The sequence below is a fragment of the Juglans microcarpa x Juglans regia genome, chromosome 7D (genome assembly GCF_004785595.1).
Source record: "Juglans microcarpa x Juglans regia isolate MS1-56 chromosome 7D, Jm3101_v1.0, whole genome shotgun sequence".
In the NCBI taxonomy this organism is placed as follows: domain Eukaryota; kingdom Viridiplantae; phylum Streptophyta; class Magnoliopsida; order Fagales; family Juglandaceae; genus Juglans; species Juglans microcarpa x Juglans regia.
In genome coordinates, this window is record NC_054606.1 from 18,720,623 (window position 1) to 18,730,979 (window position 10,357).

At 35.3% G+C, this 10,357-nt stretch overlaps 1 non-coding gene across 1 annotated transcript; it reads left to right on the forward strand.

Moving 5' to 3' along the window:
- Positions 1-8,951: 8,951 nt before the first annotated feature.
- LOC121240118 lies at positions 8,952-9,058 on the forward strand. The gene has a single exon (XR_005935450.1). It is a non-coding gene; the product is annotated as a small nucleolar RNA R71 (small nucleolar RNA).
- The last annotated feature ends 1,299 nt before the right edge of the window (positions 9,059-10,357 follow it).

Consider the following 10,357-nt stretch of genomic DNA (forward strand, 5'->3'; position numbering starts at 1 on the left):
GGTATGAAGTATGGCACTTAAACTGGATATGTCTTACGCATATGGTAGAATAGAGTGGAGATATTTGGAGGCTGTGATGAGGAGGATGGGTTTTGGAGAAAATTGGATTTCTTTGGTCTTGAAGTGTGTGACTACGGTTACATATTCAGTGCTTGTAAATGGTGAACCTGGTTGTATTATAAAGCCAACAAGAGGGTTAAGGCAAGGGGATGCCATCTCCCCTTACCTGTTTATCCTTTGTGCAGAGGGGCAATCCTCATTGATTAATGCTGCTGAGAGAATAGGGATAATAAGAAGGTTTGTTGTTTCAAGAGGGGGTATAAGGATCAATCATCTCCTTTTTGCTGATCACTGTCTCAGTTTTGGTAGGACTAAGATGGTTGAGTGCTAGCAAATACAAGGGCTTCTAAAGTTGTATGAAGAGGTCTCAGGCCAATGTTTGAATTTACAGAAACCCACTGTATTTTTCAGCTTCGATACATATATGTAGATCAGGTTGCAAATCAAAAATATGGCAGGGGTGTCTATGTGTGGTAGCTATGAAATGTATCTTGGTTTACCAGTCATGGTGGGCAGATCAAGATACAATACATTTAGAAAACTAAAGGAGAGGGTATGATCTAAGATCAGTAGCTGGAAAAATACCTTTTTATGTCAAGCAGGGAAAGAAGTGCTCCTTAAAGCAGTTGTTCAAGCGGTCCATACCTTTGCCATGAGTGTCTTCAAGCTGCCTAAGAGATTGTGCAAAGAAATAACATCCCTCATGGCTCGTTTTTGGTGGGGTCATAAACAAGAGGATAACAAGATCCAGTGGAGAAGCTGGTACAGAATCAATGAAGGCAAGCGGAGTGATGGATTGGGATTTAGGGACCTAGAATGTTTCAACACAGCTATGCTTGCTAAGCAATGCTGGAGAATGGTAAATAATCCATCTTCATGGTGGCTAGGATTCTGAAAGAGAAATATTTTTGGCATAGGGGTTGCTGGATGCAAAACCTGGTCACGATCCCTCTCATATATGGAAAAGTTTATGTTCTTCATTTGATTTGGTGAAAGAAGGGATGGTCCAGAGAGTGGGAGATATGGAGAGACAAGTGGTTACCACAACAAGCCTACCCTCGAGTGCAATCACCCATTAATATCCTACCAAGTGATGCCAAGGTGGATTAACTTATAAACAATGAAGATGGCACATGGAAGAGAAACCTGCTCAATGAAATCTTTACAGAAGAGGAAGTGGAATTAATCAGCAGCATTCAAATTAATAGATGGGATGCAAGGGATAAAATGGTATAGGGCACTCGAATGATGGAAATTGTTTTGTCAAGAATGCTTATCACCTTGAGCACAAAAGGAAGAGAAGAAAGGTTGGGGAAGCATCAAAAGGAGCCTGTGATGATAAAGAATGGAGACTTATTTGGGAGCTTAATGTCCAAGGTACAGTCAAGCACTTCCTATGGAAGACATGTCACAATCTACTACCTACTAGAGATAACTTGGCCAAGAAACAAATCATAAAGTCTAGTATGTGTCCAATATGTGAAATAGAGTCAGAATCAACTATGCATGCTCCCTGGAGCTATCCTGCAGCCTAGGATGTATGGGCTGAACCAGAAAGTCCTATCAAAAAATGGTGTTGTAATGAGGTTAGCTTCGTGGATTTATGAATGAAACTTAATGAACAGCTGAGGTGGAGTTAGTTGCTTGTGTGTTGAGGAAAATATGACTTAGAAGAAATGTATGGTCGTTTGATAGTAAGTTTGCTAATCCTAAGTCTGTGATGAAATCTGCTAAGGAGGGGCTTTAGGAATTTACTACTACTAATGAACTACAACTAAAGATACAAGGGGAAGGGGGTTCAGACAGAAGATGGGAGAAACCACATGGTCTGAGCATAAAAGCTAATTGGGATGCAGCAGTAGATATGAAGCTTAAAAGGGTGGGACTATGTGTTGTGATTCGTGACTCTAGTGGGGAAATTCTAACTTACCTGAGTTCAACTGTGAACCATGGACAAAAACCTGTCATTGTAAGGCGAGCTAGTTATCTATATGCAGGATTGGGGCTGTTGAATGTGATTTTGGAAGGCGGATTCTCAAGTGATTGTGAAGGCTACAAACAGTGAGGAAGAAGTTTGGGCAGATTATGGCAACATGGTTGAAGATATTAGACTGTTATTAACTGACAAAATGGACTGGAAAGTTAGGTTTGTATATAAAGAAGCTAATAACATAGCTCATAAACTTGCAAAACTAGCATTTAAGTTTTCTAGGGAAAGGGTTGGGAGAGAAGAAAGCCCCATAGAGATAGTTACTGATATACAACAAGAAAAATACTTTAATGATTGGGTTACTATGATATATCAATAAAGGAGGTATTCTTGATAAAAAAAAAACAAAAACAAAAAAAGTTTACAGACCAATGAGAGAACTGTCGAAGGTTTTTTCGGCTGCCACCATAGAATATTGTTTTGTGATTACATTCTTGAGAGGCATACCCAAAAAAAAAATCATAAAACCTCCATAAAAATATAAGCTCAATGGCATGTTAATCACAGTTTGATCTTTTGGTATAAAAGCAGGCTATCAAATTCAGGTCAATTTAAGTTTACACGAATTTGATCTGATTAATAATCAAATTGTGTCAGGCCAACCCGTAGAGTTCATGAGTTGACCCGATTGAAACCATGACTTGATTGAACTGTTACATATTTTCACTAAAAATTGAATTTTAAGTTGAAAAATAAAGAATTTCTTTCAAATTTTTTCATATAATTTTTTTGTATGGCATTTGCCTTATTATCAAATAGTAGGAAGGAAGGATATTTCTTCAATTTTTATTTCTTTTGTTTTTAATTTTAAACCAGTTGAACGGGTTGTGTCAATTGACTCGACCTAACACAACCCACATAAATAAATGGTCAAATGTCTCGTGTCAGATCAATATATGAAATAGATATGTTGAGTCCGAGTTGAGATGTTTGACTTGTTTCATTATTTGGATCAGGTTCAAGTTGATTAAGAAAATACAAACTCAAATGACCCGCCACGAATGTTATATTAATCCCCGAAAAACCAATAGAAATATAGTACCAAGAACACCATTGTATCAATTACCAAAAAAATGAATATGATTTAGCACATAAATATGTATATAAATCTAAACTCAACTTCTCAATATCCAATATCATATAATTTTTGTGAAGATGGAGCTTCAATCTTTTCCAATAGTCTTTCATTATATATCTACCATTTCTTATTCAAAACCTCTACCCCAAAGTCAAGTTGCTTGTTCTGTATCATTATGCCGCAACTCCCATGGCCAACACATACATATTGCATGTCAGTGTTCAAACAATAGGTGCAACACTTTTACAAATTTTTCCGTTGATATTATAATAAAACCAAAGATATATGTGCATTTTGCCCCTTGCTGTTTTGCATACTCATATTTATGAATGACATCATTATTTTCATTCATTCATTCAAAAGTATTCCTAAAATAGAAATACTATTTCTTCAAGCCAAAACTTGAGCACGTATGTGGCCTATGGAATCAAATAGGTTTGTTGCACGATCTTTCGATGAATAAATCAAAGTTGTCCTTAACCCATTATACTACAATAGAAACCATGAAAATTATTATTTTTTGAACAAAGATACATTATTGTAATTGGTTCCCACAACTGCCTCATCCGAACGGTACAACTTAGATTTAGATAATTTCCTTAATGTTCGATTGCATTTTTTTTTAAAGAGCGGAAAGTCACATGTCCAATAGTGACCCACTCCTGTATTTATTAATAAAAAAAAACCCTCACTTATGGCGGAGGAATACCGTGGAACAAAAACAAGGTTTATTGGTGACCCCAAAAGATCACAACCTGAAAAAAGAAATCTAACTATAACAAACTATAACTATAACAAGCCTATACTTCAAAAAAGGAAAAGACAAACCACCACAAAAAACCAGACCTAACATCTCAAAGATGGAAGACCCAATGAATCCAAACGAATCAGGCCTCTAAGAACCCGAGGCAAATTATAATTATTAAAAAAATCTCATTCAAAACCTGAAGCTCCTTCCTTAGCTAACCAATCCGCCACTTTATTACCTTCACGAAAAACATGTTGGAGCCGACAATGAATCGTGCAGGATAAATCAACAATTTCCTCCCAAAAATTCTCAAGGTACCACACACCACATCTCCCTCTGAGCCACCAAGAGATAACCACCATAGAATCCATTTCAACGATCACATTTGAGATATTCAACGATTTGCAACTTCTCAATCCATGAAGGAGAGCCATAAGCTCCGCTTTATGATTAGAACCAAAACCAATATGAGATGCATAAGCCTGGACAATCCCACCTGAATCATCCCGAATAACCCCGCCAATGTCACAGGAACCAGGATTACCAATACTACTACCATCTGTGTTCAATTTATACCACCCAAGCGGCGGTTTAACCCACCTTTCCACTTTACAACATGGAGCTTTCAGAACCACCGGATTTATCCGCAAGGCCTCAAAGATCATGCCATCTCTACGTGACAGACTCTTATTTTGCTTAGCCGCCTGAGAAAGAGACCCTAACCACACACAAATAGAATGAACAACAGAATTATGCGTTTCCAATATACCTTCCATCCGAGCAAGACATCTCCTCCTCCATAGACGCCACGTAACAATAATGGGAAAGATGCCAACAATAAAGCCCACCTGTGAAGAGGAGCTAGCACGCCTAAACCAAATCCCAACATTCTGTTTCCAAGATCTACCAAGAGATATATACCAATAAGATTTCCAAAACAGGACCACACTCTTTGTGGAAATTCAACCTCAAAGAGCACATGATTAATATCTTCAATATGACCACTATTACAACAATCACATTTGGATACAAGAGGAATACCAATACGACGTAATCTATCATCCACACTCAAGGCCATGATTAATATTCGATTGCATATTTCTACCTTCAAATATTATTGCCATACCACTACAATAAATACCGCATTTTCCTGCAAATGATTTTTGTGGCAAAAGATCTCAATTCCGTAAGAAAAACTCATCTTTGACCAATTTTCCGGCAATAAAGACGGAGGGAAAAGTCAGTTAAGCTTGTGGGAAATATAATAACATTTGGTTGTGAATCGTGGGAAAAGTATTTCCCACAAAATAGTTTCACTGCAAATGATATTTCAGGCAATAGTCTGTTGCAAAGGTCAATTTTCGAAGAACTCTTGTAGCAGGAAATAATCACTTCTGAAAAAAAAAAAACATATTTGTTGCGAGTTATATTCGCCGCAAATTTTAAAAGATTTCTAAAAAAAATGTAAAAGCAAGAAAATGAGACTGAGCCAAAAATATTCAAAGAAATTGTATAATATAAACTGAATATATATATATATATATATATATATATATATATATGAACCTTGGAGATCCAAATTCACACTCATATAATAATTTAAAAAAAAACATGTGAAGTTGTGCTAACATGTTCATCAACTCAAAACATCATCAAAATAACAGCAAATAAGAATCTTAAATAATATATTAATTACATAACTTGAGGACCATGATAGGAGAATGCCTATGTCTAAAAAATTTGAAGCTGCATGTACTCTTGTGTTATATATTCCCCTATTGATTGGTCATGCTTTCACTTTCATAAAGAATGAGCTTATCCCAATGAAGAAGTAAATAAAAATCTATGAATCTGGCAAAATTCTTTCCATGAAATGACAAGTGAAAGGAATTATAAGGGTCAACAAAATTTCACTAGATGATATATATATATATATATATATATATCTCATTATTCCCCTTGCCTAAACAATTGCAAACTCAATTTCAGAAACCATAAAAGCATCATATAATTAGTTAGATAAGTTTAATACAAAACACTATAACAAAACAATATAAAGCCACGAAGAGTTGGAGACTAATAGAAAGCTGAGGCTTTAGAGCACAAGTTTGTAAGATCGTCTGCAAAATTAGTATGCATGCCTACAAACAACAACCAAAGTTAAGCATGTATCAATAAAAAAGAAACTAGCATAAAATAAAATGAAGTCCTATAACAGGTGATATTCAAGTACGATCCCAAAAAATACATAAAATGGTAAGTAGCTGTTGGTAACTGATTATGCATGCCACATGCTCCAAGCAATAGAAGTTTATCATCACAAGCAAGAACACACACTAACAGTGGTCACTACAGCTTTCACTTATCCCCTATGTGCCATGGTCAACGCCAAAAATCTCTTAGTGATGCTATCAATTCATGTGACGCCTCTAGGTTCTGCTTGGGATTTGACAGAACTTTAAAGTATCGGGATATGCAACATAAGGCTACATACTCTCGTTCATGACAGTTAAGGATACAATGCACCTAGCATACATTTAACAACATGCAATATTCGTAGTAGATAATTCTTTTTAGCAATACACAATGTACCAGAAGTACTATATACCAAAAACATAAATATGATCCATATTTTCATGATAAATAGATATCAAAATGTTATAACACTTATCCAACATTTCTATAACAAAATGAGTAAGACAGCACTCCATAAATACATACTTGAAATAAAAACTACTGCACTAAATTGCGGCTGTGATATCTAAAATCATATCCAAAAAGTGGAGAACCAAAACTATCAACTCCTCATTGTAGCTTTGTGGTCTATTCAACCTTGTCCAATCTGCCATGCATGGGTTCTCCAAATCTCGTGATTGTCCTTGTTGGTATAAGTTCATTATTGTCATTCTTTACCACCATGGTTATTCCCCTTTTCTTTGGGACCACTTGAACCAGACTCACCCATGCACTACCGAGATTGGATAGATAATTCCAGTATCTAAGAGTTTCAATACTTCTTTATGCACTACTTTTTGCATTGATAGATTCAATCTTCATTGCGGTTGAACTATCGACTTGAAACTATCCTCCATTAAACACTTATGCATACAAATCAAAGGATTAATTCCCTTGATATCTGAGATTATCCATCCCAAAGCCATCTTATGCTCCCTTAAAACTCTTAGCAACTTTTCCTCCTTTACATCACTCAAAGAACCATTAATAATAACCGAAAAAGTAGAGTCTTAGTCTAAGAAAACATACCTTAAATTTGATGGAAGCAATTTGAGCTCAAGTTTGGGTGATTCCTTACTTGAAGATGTCGGCATGGATGACCCTAGCACTTCCAATTTCAGCTTTATGGAAGGATGAAGGGATGGTGCAACTTCCAAATACCTTACACACTCCCCAACCTCTTCATTCTCATAGTCAACAGTTGTAGAATGAGTAATACACACTTCAAGTGGCAGCTTTGAAAATCCAGCCTTAATTTGAAAATAATAGTGTACTTTGGAAGGAAAGTCCATAGCCTTAAATACATCAAAAGTAACCTGCTCATCATCAACCCTCAAAATAAGTTTTTCTTGTTGGATATCAATTAAAATTCTTCCCGTAGCAAGAAAAGGTAGCTCCAAAATCAAAGGTATTTCCTCATCATCCTCCATTTCTAACACAATAAAATTAGCCGAAAAAATAAACTTGTCCACCTTCACCAAAACGTCTTCAATGAGTCCTCTCGAGTACTTGATAGACATGTTTCCTAATTGTAAAGAGATCGTAGTAGGCTTTGCTTCTCCAAGACTTAACTTCCTGAAAACTGAAAAATGCATAAGATTAATACTTGCTTGTAAGTCACATAAAACTTTATCAAAATAAGAACTTCCTATAGTGTAAGGAATTGTAAAACTCCCTGGATCTTTCAATTTAGGAGGCAACTTATTTTGTAAAATTGCGCTACTCTCTTCGGTTAACATCACTATTTCATGTTCTTCCAACTTCCGCTTGTTTGATAAAATATCCTTAAAAGACTTAGCATATTTAAGAATTTGCTCCAAAGCTTTAGTAAGAGAAATATTAATATGCAATTGCTTAAAAATACTAAAAAAATTAGAGAATTGATTATCAAACTTATTTTTTTTATGTCTTTGAGGATAAGGAACTGGCGGATCATAAATTAAAGGAGAATTAGTTTCAGATGTAAACTTCCTAAAATTCATGGGTTTTGAAGCTTCTTTATTCTCCTTAGAATTTCCAGCTTGCTGGTCAGCCACTTACTACTCCAATACCTCCATCTTTGGCTCGGACTCCACATGATTTCTAGCTTTATCTTCCTCTGTACTTGTTGTTTATGGCTGCTCAATTGTCCTCCCACTTCTCCATGTTATTGCTTTGACATGTTCCTTAGGATTGGTAACGACATTGCTCGGCAATGTTCTCGCTATCCTCTCTATAAGAATGCTTGAAAGTTGACCAATTTGAGCCTCAAGGTTACGAATTGAAACCGAATTGTTTTGGATTGCCAAATCTGTCTTTTGCATGAATATCTCTTCAAGTGTCGGTTTCTTTTCTTGCTATGCAAAATTTTGAGGTGGTCTAGCTACCTCTTGATTGTTGCTCTACGAAAAATTTGAGTGATTTCTGCACCAGGGATTGAATGTATTTGAATAAGGATTGTTTTGACGTTGGAAATTTGACACGTAATTAGCTTATTTGGAATTTGATTGAGCAAAATGATTCCCCACTTGGCAATCGATACTTGAGTGATTTATTGCACAATAATCACACACAACATTAGTTTGAATAACATTAACATTCATCTTACCTAGTTGTTTAGATAAAGTTGCCATTTGTGCCACCAATGTGGTAATAGAATCAAGTTCAAAAACTTTATCGTCTTTCTTGGCATTGCTCTCTCCGAAGACCATTGATAGTTGTTGGATGCCAATTCCTCCAAAAGTTCATAAGCTGCTTCATGAGTTTTACTCATTAAAGCCCCTCCAGCTGATGCATCAACCATGGACCTATTTGTAGCTCACAAACCATTATAGAATGTTTGGACTTGAAGTCGTGCCAGAAAGTCATGATGAGAACACTTTCGCATTAAATATTTATACCTCTCCCATGCTTCATATAAAGATTCATTCTCAAATTGAGTGAATGTGGTAATATCATTCCTTAACTTTGCTGTCTTGGCCAGAGGGAAATATTTTGCCCAAAAGTGTTAACTCCTCCCAAGTAGTAATGACACCAGGTGGTAGAGAATTTAGCTACGCTTTCGCTTTTTCTTTGAGTGCAAAAGGGAAAAGTATCAAATGAACAACATCATCTGTCACTCCATTCTGCTTGAAGGAGTTGCAAATCTCTAGAAAATTTTCGATATAAACATTAAGATCCTCCTGCGATAACCCCCAAACTGAACAGTTTGTTGTATCATTTGAATTATAGCCGACTTAATCTCAAAATTATTAGCTTGCATAGCCAACCTCCTTATGCTAGATGTAGCCCCATTAACTGAGGGCATAGCATAGTCCCTCAAAGCCCTATTAGCCACTTCATTCTGCTGATCTGCCATAGTAATGACAGATGTGGTGACTTCTTGCTTCTTCTTTTTTTATTGATTTGACGTAAAGTTCTCTCAATCTTGGGATCAAAAAGTGTATACTATAATGGCTTAGATCGGGACATACACTTCTAAATCCTGAAATTAAAAAAATAGAAAAAATAAAAAAAAAGATATCCAAATTAGTAACAATCTAGCTAGTATCAATATCAGTAACAAATAATTAATCCTCGACTACGGCGCCAAAAACTTGTTGGTCGAAATCGCAAGTGCACGAATCGTAACAAGTAATAAAGTGAATGAGTAAGAGTATCATCCCACGAGGATTGAAAAATTACTAATAAGTACCAAGAGTTACTAAATTATGATATGTTTAATAATTTGAATAGGAATGAATTATTGAACTAGAAAATTTAAAATAACCAAATTTATAAGCAAATTGAGATCAAGAAAATAACATTCTAGGTTTGACGATTCACCATAACTAATCCTATGCGAATTTCATAATTGAATTAATTATAATTATTTGCTATTGTTGATAATCAAGTCTCTCTAATTTATTCATTAATTTTTCTCAAGCATTAACAAAATATCTCAATAAGCAAATTTTCTACATCTATGTGAAAATTATAAACCTATCATAATTCATTAAGAATAAAGAAACCCTCATAAATATTACACAAGTCCATAGATATCTCTATCCTATGAATTCCTTATGGTATCTCAAACATAGGTTGAAACAATTATCACTTCTCAGTCTCAAATTGAATCCCAGAACATGTAAATGGTAATCAATCATTGACAAGCATTAAGTCCAAAATGAACTACTCAACAATATGAAACAAATACTAAATTAATCCAATTAAAGAAAGATTCAAAAAATCGTAGTTAGGCTACATCGTAGCCCTAGAAAATAGAATT